Below are 10,071 nucleotides of genomic sequence, written 5' to 3' on the forward strand. Positions count from 1 at the left end.
GGTTTTGCCAAAACGCGGTCGAACCCAAAACACGGCCGCGGAACCCGAAAAATTTCAAGTGCACATCTCTACTATATGACTGTGACAGCCCACTGGGTAGATGTATTGCCTCCCGCAGCAAGAACAGCAGCGGCGGCACCAGTAGCAGCATCTCGCAAACGCCAACTCGTTCCTAGGCAGCATCACCGCTTTCCATAAGAGGCACACAGCTGGCAACCTCTTACGGAAACTGAGGAACATCATCGCAGAATGGCTTACCCCAATTGGACTCTCCTGGGGATTTGTGACATCCGACAACTGCACCAATATTGTGCGTGCATTACATCTGGGCAAATTCCAGCACGTCCCATGTTTTGCACATACATTGAATTTGGTGGTGCAGAATTATTTAAAAAACGACAGGGGCGTGCAAGAGATGCTGTCGGTGGCCCGAAGAATTGCGTGCCACTTTCGGCATTCAGCCACCGCGTGCCGAAGACTGGAGCACCAGCAAGCAGTCCTGAACCTGCCCTGCCATCATCTGAAGCAAGAGGTGGTAACGAGGTGGAATTCAACCCTTTATATGCTTCAGAGGATGGAGGAGCAGCAAAAGGCCATTCAAGCCTATACATCTGCCTACGATATAGGCAAAGGAGGGGGAATGCACCTGACTCAAGCGCAGTGGAGAATGATTTAAACGTTGTGCAAGGTTCTGCAACCCTTTGAACTTGCCACACGTGAAGTCAGTTCAGACACTGCCAGCCTGAGTCAGGTCATTCCCCTCATCAGGCTTTTGCAGAAGAAGCTGGAGACATTGAAGGAGGAGCTAAAACAGAGCGATTCCGCTAGGCATGTGGGACTTGTGGATGGAGCCCTTAATTCGCTTAACCAGGATTCACGGGTGGTCAATCTGTTGAAATCAGAGCACTACATTTTGGCCACCGTGCTTGATCCTAGATTTAAAACCTACGTTGTATCTCTCTTTCCGGCAGACACAAGTCTGCAGAGGTTCAAAGACCTGTGTCACGAACCGATCTCTCACCTCTGCGGGTTCTGGGGTTCATCCGTTGCCGGTGCGGTTGCTCGCGGTGCTGTGCGGCCGTGTGGGGAAGCAGCGTGATCAGTGGCACAGGTGATGCAGGATCTAGGAGCTGGGAGCGCGGGGACCAAATGGCCAAAGGCACCGCTGTGTGTCTGCAGTATAGGAGGTGGCCATGTTGGAGACCAAATAAGCAATACAGAGCACTTGTGAAAACACCTGTGGGTAATTGGAAGCCAATCCCGTGCTTGTGCTGCCTTTAAGTAGGCTGGGATTATGCTACTCTGGGCCAGTGCTTTGTTGTATCTAAGCTATGCCTTAGCTCTGTGCTCTCTCCGTGCATTCCTGTGTGATTCCCGTGGTCCAGATATCGCCTCCGTTCCCAGAGGTCCGTCTGCAGCCTTCACTGCTAAAGATCCACCAGCTCCCTGCTGTGCTGTCAGTCAATCATTCTCCCAGTGGCAAACAAGTGAACTCCCAGAGTCTTGTAAGAGGTTACCCTGTCTGCCTGCTTCAACCACACAGACTTTGGAGGATTTCTACTAACATCAGCTGTTCGTTTGTTCTGCTCCAAACTTAACCCATTCATCACCAATGTCGTCTGCTGCAGTTTCACAGTGATCTTCAGAACTCGCAAGTAACCCATTTCAGTATTGTATTTTCTGTGTTGCTACAAACAAGGACAATTCTCCACAGCCTTTCAGTTAAATCTCTAAACTTCATTACAAGTCTCTACAGTTACTCATTTATGTCTGCATTATCCAGATTAACACTCTATACAGTTCTGCATCAAATCTTGTTGCTTTTGGACAATTCATCATTAATTCAAGCCTGTTTTAAACTCAGTTCTATGAACATTTCCTCAATGTATCTTTAAGACTGTTCCTGTTTATCATTTTACCACTTCTTACAATACGTCAGTTTATATATGGTGATATATAATTTGTCATTCAACTTCTTGCTGAAATTGTTGCTTTCAATAAATATAGGAAACGGAACTTTCTTCGTCCTCCCTGCTTCCATTATACCCCAGCACCTACACCTTTGGTTGGTCCAGGGTTAACGGATTCACAAAAACACCCGGCCCTGACAACCTGCTGGTGAGAAAATTGTCAAGTCAAGCGGAACGTGACCCGTCAACAGCTCCTCCTTCACATTCTCCCGCAACTGGGGCTGCGAGGAAAAGGCTAAGAATTCAGAGCCCACCCGCTGGCGGTGATGCAGGGCAGTCTGGAGCGAGTGCTGACATCTGGTCCGGACTGAAGGACCTGCCAACGATTACTGACATATCGTCTACTGTCACTGCATATGATTCTGTCACCATTGAAAGAATGGTGGAGGATTATATGAGTGACCGCATCCAAGTAGGCACGTCAGACAGTCCGTACGTATACTGGCAGGAAAAAGAGGCAATTTGGAGGCCCTTGCACAAACTGGCTTTATTTTACCTAAGTTGCACCCCCTCCAGTGTGTACTCCGAAAGAGTGTTTAGTGCAGCCGCTCACCTTGTCAGCAATCGGCGTACGAGGTTACTTCCAGAAAATGTGGAGAAGATGATGTTTATCAAAATGAATTATAATCAATTCCTCCGTGGAGACATTCACCAGCAATTGCCTCCTGAAAGTACACAGGGACCTGAGATGGTGGATTCCAGTGGGGACGAATTAATAATCTGTAAGGAGGGGGATGTACACAGTGAAAGGGGTGAGGAATCGGAGGAAGAGGAGGAGGTGGACATCTTGCCTCTGTAGAGCCAGTTTGTGCAAGGAGAGATTGATTGCTTCTTTTTTTGGTGGGGGCCCAAACCAACCAGTCATTTCAGTCACAGTCGTGTGGCAGACCCTGTCGCTGAAATGATGGGTTTGTTAAAGTGTGCATGTCCTGTTAATACAATATAAGGGTGGGTGGGAGGGCCAAAGGACAATTCCATCTTGCACCTCTTTTTTCTTTCATTTTTCTTTGCATCATGTGCTGTTTGGGGACTATTTTTGGAAGTGCCATCCTGTCTGACACTGCAGTGCCACTCCTAGATGGGCCAGGTGTTTGTGTCGGCCACTTGTGTCGCTTAGCTTAGTCACACAGCTACCTCATTGCGCCTCTTTTTTTCTTTGCATCATATGCTGTTTGGGGACTATTTTTTTGAAGTGCCATCCTGTCCGACACTGCAGTGCCACTCCTAGATGGGCCAGGTGTTTGTGTCGGCCACTTGGGTCGCTTAGCTTGGTCACACAGCTACCTCATTGCGCCCCTTTTTTTCTTTGCATCATGTGCTGTTTGGGGACTATTTTTTTGAAGTGCCATCCTGTCTGACACTGCAGTGCCACTCCTAGATGGGCCAGGTGTTTGTGTCGGCCACTTGGGTCGCTTAGCTTAGTCATCCAGCGACCTCGGTGCAAATTTTAGGACTAAAAATAATATTGTGAGGTGTTCAGAATAGACTGAAAATGAGTGGAAATTATGGTTATTGAGGTCAATAATAATAATACTATGGGATCAAAATGGGTGGTCTTCTGTATGCCGACTGACGGGATCCCGCCGCACAGTGTACCGGCGCCGGGATCCCGACAGCCGGCATACCGACACTTATTCTCCCTCGTGGGGGTCCACAACCCCCCTGGAGGAGAATAAAATAGTGTAGCGCGCCACCGTGCCCGTAGCGTGGCGAGCGCAGCGAGCCCACAAGGGGCTCATTCGCGCTCGCCACACTGTCGGTAAGCCGGCGGTCGGGCTCCCGGCGCCGGTATGCTGGTCGCCGGGAGCCCGACCGCCGGCATATCGTAGTGAACCCGATCAAAATGACCCCCAAATTCTATGATTTAAGCTGTTTTTGAGGGTTTTTTTGTAAAAAAAACACCCGAATCCGACAAAAAAATTTCAGGGAGGTTTTGCCAAAACGCGTCCGAATACAAAACACGGCCGTGGAACCGAATCCAAAACCAAAACCCGAAAAATTTACGGTGCACATCACTAATATACATACAGTGACACACAAGCACACATACAGTACAGATGGGATGTAGTTATGTGACCGCCGGTCACAATACCTCCCCCTATATCCCGCCCCTCACAATCCCAATGGTCGTCATGCCGTCCAACAAGGACTACTACCACCCCAGCCTGGCGAGCACAGCGAGTCCGCAAGGGTCTTGTTGCGCTCGCCACCCCCCTCCCCCCCGACGGCATTCTGCTGCCGGGAGACCGGTGTCAGTAAACCGCCAGTCACGCATACCACACCCATACAGATATGTAGTCACACACCTATTCACATACAGTCACACACATGCACATATTCATACACACATATAGCAGTCACACACACATACAGTACCCCTTCCCTGAGTTAAACTCACTATTTAGGCTGTGCTGCTGCTCTCCTCCCCTCCTCTCTCCCATGCTTCCGCTGTGTGTACAGTGCCGTTTAGCCCCGCCCCCTTTTGAGACCTCAAAACCTCTTGTTCACTGCAGCAGGGGCTGCGCTGATTAAAGGCACTGGCAGTGGGGTGGGGTGGGGTGGGGGGGGGGATTTGTCCCCCATGTCCCCTCTTAATCCGGCTCTACCGTGCCGATCACAGCATGCTGCAGAGAGGAAACTGAAAGTAAAGTACAGCTCCCAGCAGCAAGGGCTGCTGGGAGATGTAGTTTATTTTCAGTTTAATTTCAGCGATGCAGTGTGTTCGGGTACTTCATAGGCGGCAGCTAGCAGAGTCTGGAGCTTCAGCACTGCCGACTCTAAGCGACTGCTGCTGCATAGGAAAGGGGCATTAGGGGGGATTAAAGTGACAGTCTCTGTGCCCTCTCCAGTCTGGCGCCCAGGTCACATGCCCCCCTAGCCCACCCCTAGTTTCAGCCATGGCTGGGCATTCCCTCCGCATGTCAGTGTAAATAGCACATCTACGATCAGATCTGAATTACCCCCTTTGTCAGGAATGAAATTGCAGACAAATATTACAAATAGCCATGACATTTAAACACCAACATCGACACCGCATCTCCCACCCCTTACCTGCCTGGCTGAATCCTGAATTCACACAAAACAGCTCGCAACCCTATGGGAGTGAGTGCAGTTTTATGAAAGATCAGCTTGCTATAAAGTGCAGCTGTTGACGCGTGATTCAGCCATGCAAAGATACATTCTGTAAATAAATCCCCCCTCCCCCCTTTCTGTTACTCAATCTGGCAAATATCTTTAATGCGGTTGTTTCTGTTGGCAGAGTGTTGCGGTGTCGGATAGAGATGTTAGTCCACACAACGGCACTTAACCAGGATGATTGGTTTATTCAGATAACAGAGATAACAGCTTGTAGGATACAGAAGATGTTCTGCAGCAGCAGGAACTCACAGCATACATATGAAACAGTACAGGAGGTGACACAGTGTCTCAATACACACAGGATGTGTCTGTATACACACAGGATGCGGCTGTGGGGTAGAAAAGGTCACACACTGAGGAGAGCAGAAGCTGCACGTCACTGCAGTTGTCTCTCCAGGAAGAACTCTCTCAGACTGTGCACTAAGCACCTCCTCCTGCACTGAGCTGACACTAGGAGGGAAAACACTAGAGCAGGGAAGCTGCCTCTAGTGCTGGGAAGAGAGACAGACCATAGAGTGATCCACTGTCTAAACAGTTTCAATATAGTGCAACTCAATAACATGAAAATTGCATTGGGAATAAGAATTTAAGATTATATTGTTTTATGGAAAATGAGATTCACTGACACACCTGCGAGTGGGTGTACGAGCATTATAAGGTAGACACCTTTTATACATTTGGATGAAGTGGATGATTCTAACTACTTAACTGACAATTTCCCCCCAAAAAAAACTCAGGTCGGGGGTGGGTGGGGGGGGGGGGGGGGGGTACTTTATGAGTGAATTAGGTGAACAACATGTATTTAACTTTATTAAAAATGATTTTAGTGAAAATAAAAATATTTTTTTTTTACCGGTCCCTCTGAGAGTAGCAGAGTTGCACACGCTGTTTATCTGACTGGTAGCATCCTGTGCGACCGGGTCAGATCACGCACTTGCTGGCATGGTGGCCTCTGATGCGACCATGCCAGACAAGTGGTTAAAAGTAAATGTGAGATATACCCACTTCTAAGTTGCAAATCACTTTTATTGCAAATCATGGAATCTGCAGGTAATCACAATAGCAAGAGCTATCCAACAATGGGCCTAGGGGGTGATTCAGACCTGATCACTGGGTTGTTCACTTTGCTGTCCTGCGTTCAGATAGTCGCCGCCTCCAGAGGGAGTGTAAATTCGCCGTGCAAGTGTGCGATCCTATGTGTACACCGAGCTGCAAAAATCCACTTTGTGCAGTCTCTGCACAGCCCAGTATCTACTCCTTACAGTGCTATGAGTACAGGCAGATTGGGGCCGGAGCGGATGTCAGACACCTTCCCTGAAAATGCTTGGACATGCCTGCGTTTTTCCGGACACTCACAATAAATGGTCAGTTACCACCCACAAACGATTTCCTCCTGTCAATCACCTTGCGAACGCCCGTGTGATCGGATTTTTCGTACCATCCCATCGCTGACCAGCGATGCATTTGTTGCTGTCCGACATGCGTGCGCAATGGTGCATACGCATGCGCAGTTAGTAACTGATCGATCTCTGTGCGAAACCGCACAGTAGCGCTCATGTATGAATCACCCCCCAAATTCAGACCTGATCGCAGCAGCAACATTTTTCTCTAATGGCCAAAACAATGTGCACTGCAGGCGGGGCAGATATAACATGTGCAGAGATATTTAGATTTGGGTGGGGTGTGTTCAAACTGAAATCTAAATTGCAGTGTAAAAATAAAGCAGCCAGTATTTACTCTGCACAGAAACAAAATAACCCACCCGAATCTAACTCTCTCTGCACGTTACATCTGCCTCCCCCTGCAGTTCACATGGTTTTGCCCAACTGCTAACAAATTTGCTGCTGCGATCAACTCTGAATTACCCCCATGGTTTTGCCCATTAGAGAAAGATGTTGCTGCTGTGATCAGATCTGAATTAGGCCCAATGTCTTCAGCACTGTCCTCACAATTAGGGCAAAGGTAGGTACACACTATACAATTATTGGGCCGATTTGGCAATAATCAAGTGATCAGCCTGTTTTTTTGGTGTAGTGTATAGGCATGAACGTTTTGGACAAATGAAATATCACTTAAGCTCTTTTCAGCAAAGACATGGACAGCAAGATCTGCGTCCATGTACTCACAGGGCAAGACCGCCCAACATGTGTGTAATGCCACCACGTAATGCGTCTGCAATTTAATTGTGGATGCATAAATTTAAGGTCGACCCCTGCCTGCGCAGCCTTTTATTTTCAGATCGGCTGCATGTGAAGTCAAACAGCCGCCCCGAAAACTTTGCGGACACACCTGCGTTGTCTGTACTGCACCCAGAAAATGCTGTGTTGACACCCTCTCCTTTCCCTCAGCGGCCACCACTTGCAACCACCTTGCGGACGCATCCTTCAAGCATGTGCCCGTAAGGTGAAGGGTTGCGTACTGTGTCCGGTACGTGCATACAGGCGCGCGGCTGTGTTCGGTTCTCAATAGACCCTAAGTCTGCAGTGTGTGGAGCGGCAATTGTAAGCCCCGATCCAGCCTCCCCAGCTTCTAAATTTATTAAAATGTGCATATAGGCTTTATATTAGTCTGTATACATTTATATTTATGTGGTTTATAAATAAACCAATAAATATACAGTGCACTAGGAAAGTATTCACAGCGCTTCACTTTTTCCACATTTTGTTATGTTACAGCCTTATTCCAAAATGTAATAAATTATTTTTTTTCCCTCAGAATTCTACACACAATACCCCATAATGACAACATGAGAAAAAGTTTTTATTTTTGCAGATTAAAAAAAACAAAAAACTAAGAAATCACACGTACATAAGTATTCACAGCCTTTGCCATGAAGCTCAAAATTGAGCTCAGGTGCATCCTGTTTCCACTGATCATCCTTGAGATGTTCTTACAGCTTAACTGAGTCCACCTGTGGTAAATTCAGTTGATTGGACATGATTTTGAAAGGCACACACCTGTCTATAACTCTATATAAGGTCCCACACTTGACAGTGCATGTCTAAGCACAAACCAAGCATGGGGTCAAAGGAATTGTCTGTAGACCTCAGAGACAGGATTGTCTTCGAGGTGCAAATCTGGGGAAGGGTACAGAAAAATATTTGCTGCTTTGAAGGTCCCAATGAGCACAGTGGCCTCCATCATCCGTAAATGGAAGAAGTTTGGAAACATCAGGATTCTTCCTAGATCTGGCCGGCCGTCTAAACTGAGCGATCAGGGGAGAAGGACCCAAGATAGGGATGTAACCAAGAACCCAATGGTCACTCTGTCAGAGCTACAGCATTCCTCTGTGGAGAGAGGAGAATCTTCCAGAAGGACAAACATCGCTGCAGCAATCCACCAATCAGGCCTGTATGGTAGATTGGCCAGACGGAAGCCACTCCTTAGTAAAATGCACATGGCAGTCCACCTGGAGTTTGCCAAAATGCACCTGAAGGACTCTCAGACCATGAGAAACAAAATTCTCTGGTCCAATGAGACAAAGATTTAACTTTTTGGTGTGAGTGCCAGGTGTCATGTTTGGAGGAAACCAGGCTCCGCTCATCACCAGGCCAATTAAAAGCCTTTGCTCAATACTTTGTTGACGCACCTTTGGCAGCAATTACAGTATCAAGTCTTTTTGAATATGTTGCCACAAGCTTGGCACACCTATCTTTGGGCATTACCTAAAAAGGGGCAAAGTGGTTCATATCTGCCATCAAATTCGATGTTTCTTTGTGAATACCATCCCTACAGTGAAGAATGGTGGAGCCAGCATCATGCTGTGGGGATGTTTTTCAGCGGCAGGACTGGAAGACTAGTCAGGATAGAGGGAAAGATGAATGCAGCAATGTACAGAGACATCCTGGATGAAAACCTGCTCCAGAGCACTCTTGATCTCAGACTGGGATGACGGTTCATCTTTCAGCAGGACAATGACCCTAAGCACACAGCCAAGATCTCTAAGGAGTGGCTTCAGGACAACTCTGTGAATGTCCTTGAGTGGCCCAGCCAGAGCCCAGACTTGAATCCAACTGAAGATGTCTGGAGAGATCTGAAAACGGCTGTGCACCGACACTTGCCATCCAACCTGATGGAGCTTGAGAGGTGCTGCAAAGAGGAATGGACGAAACTGCCCAAAGATAGGTGTGCCAAGCTTGTAGCGTCATATTCAAAAAGACTTGAGGCTGTAATTGCTGCCAAAGGTGCATCAACAAAGTATTGAGCAAAGGCTGTGAATTGGCCTGGTGATGAGCGGTGCCTGGTTATGTATATGTGATTTCTTAGTTTTTCATTTTTAATAAATTTGAAAAAAATCTAAAAAAAATTTTTTTCCACGTTGTCATTATGGGGTATTGTGTGTAGAATTTTGAGGGAAAAATGAATTTATTCCATTTTGGAATAAGGCTGTATCATAAGAAAATGTGTTAAAAGTTAAGCGCTGTAAATACTTTCCGGATGCACTATATATGTATACAGACTAATATAAAGCCTAAGGGTTTTTTTCAGGCAAAACCATGTTGCACTGCAGGTGGAGATGAATGTAACGTGTGGCGGGGATTGAAGAGTATGACTAGGGATAAGCAGTCGGTAATGGGGGAGGGCAGAGGGTGACAGGCAGATGGAAGAGGGAGGTGGTGGGTGTTTAATGACATTTTCCCAACACCCCTTTCCCCACACACCCTGTTTCTTCCCAGAATCCCCCTCCTGGCGCCAGCAGATGACACCAGCCCCCCCCCACCAGTTGCTGCACTTCCTTACAAGAGCTTCTTCACTGATTCAGATTCCTGCTCACTGAAACCTGGCTTTTTAGTCTAACTGTGGTCTGCTACTGTCTGCCTGTTTCATATGAAAGTTTCCTAAAGTTCAGAAGCCGCAGGACCCGGGAATGCCCTTGCTGCCAGCCATGTGCCACCTGTGAATATCTGCATATAGCTGAGGGAACCAGGAGTGCAACCTTCTTGTGGCAGTGGTGGCACCCAAC

The sequence above is a fragment of the Pseudophryne corroboree genome, chromosome 6 (genome assembly GCF_028390025.1).
Source record: "Pseudophryne corroboree isolate aPseCor3 chromosome 6, aPseCor3.hap2, whole genome shotgun sequence".
NCBI classification, from domain to species: domain Eukaryota; kingdom Metazoa; phylum Chordata; class Amphibia; order Anura; family Myobatrachidae; genus Pseudophryne; species Pseudophryne corroboree.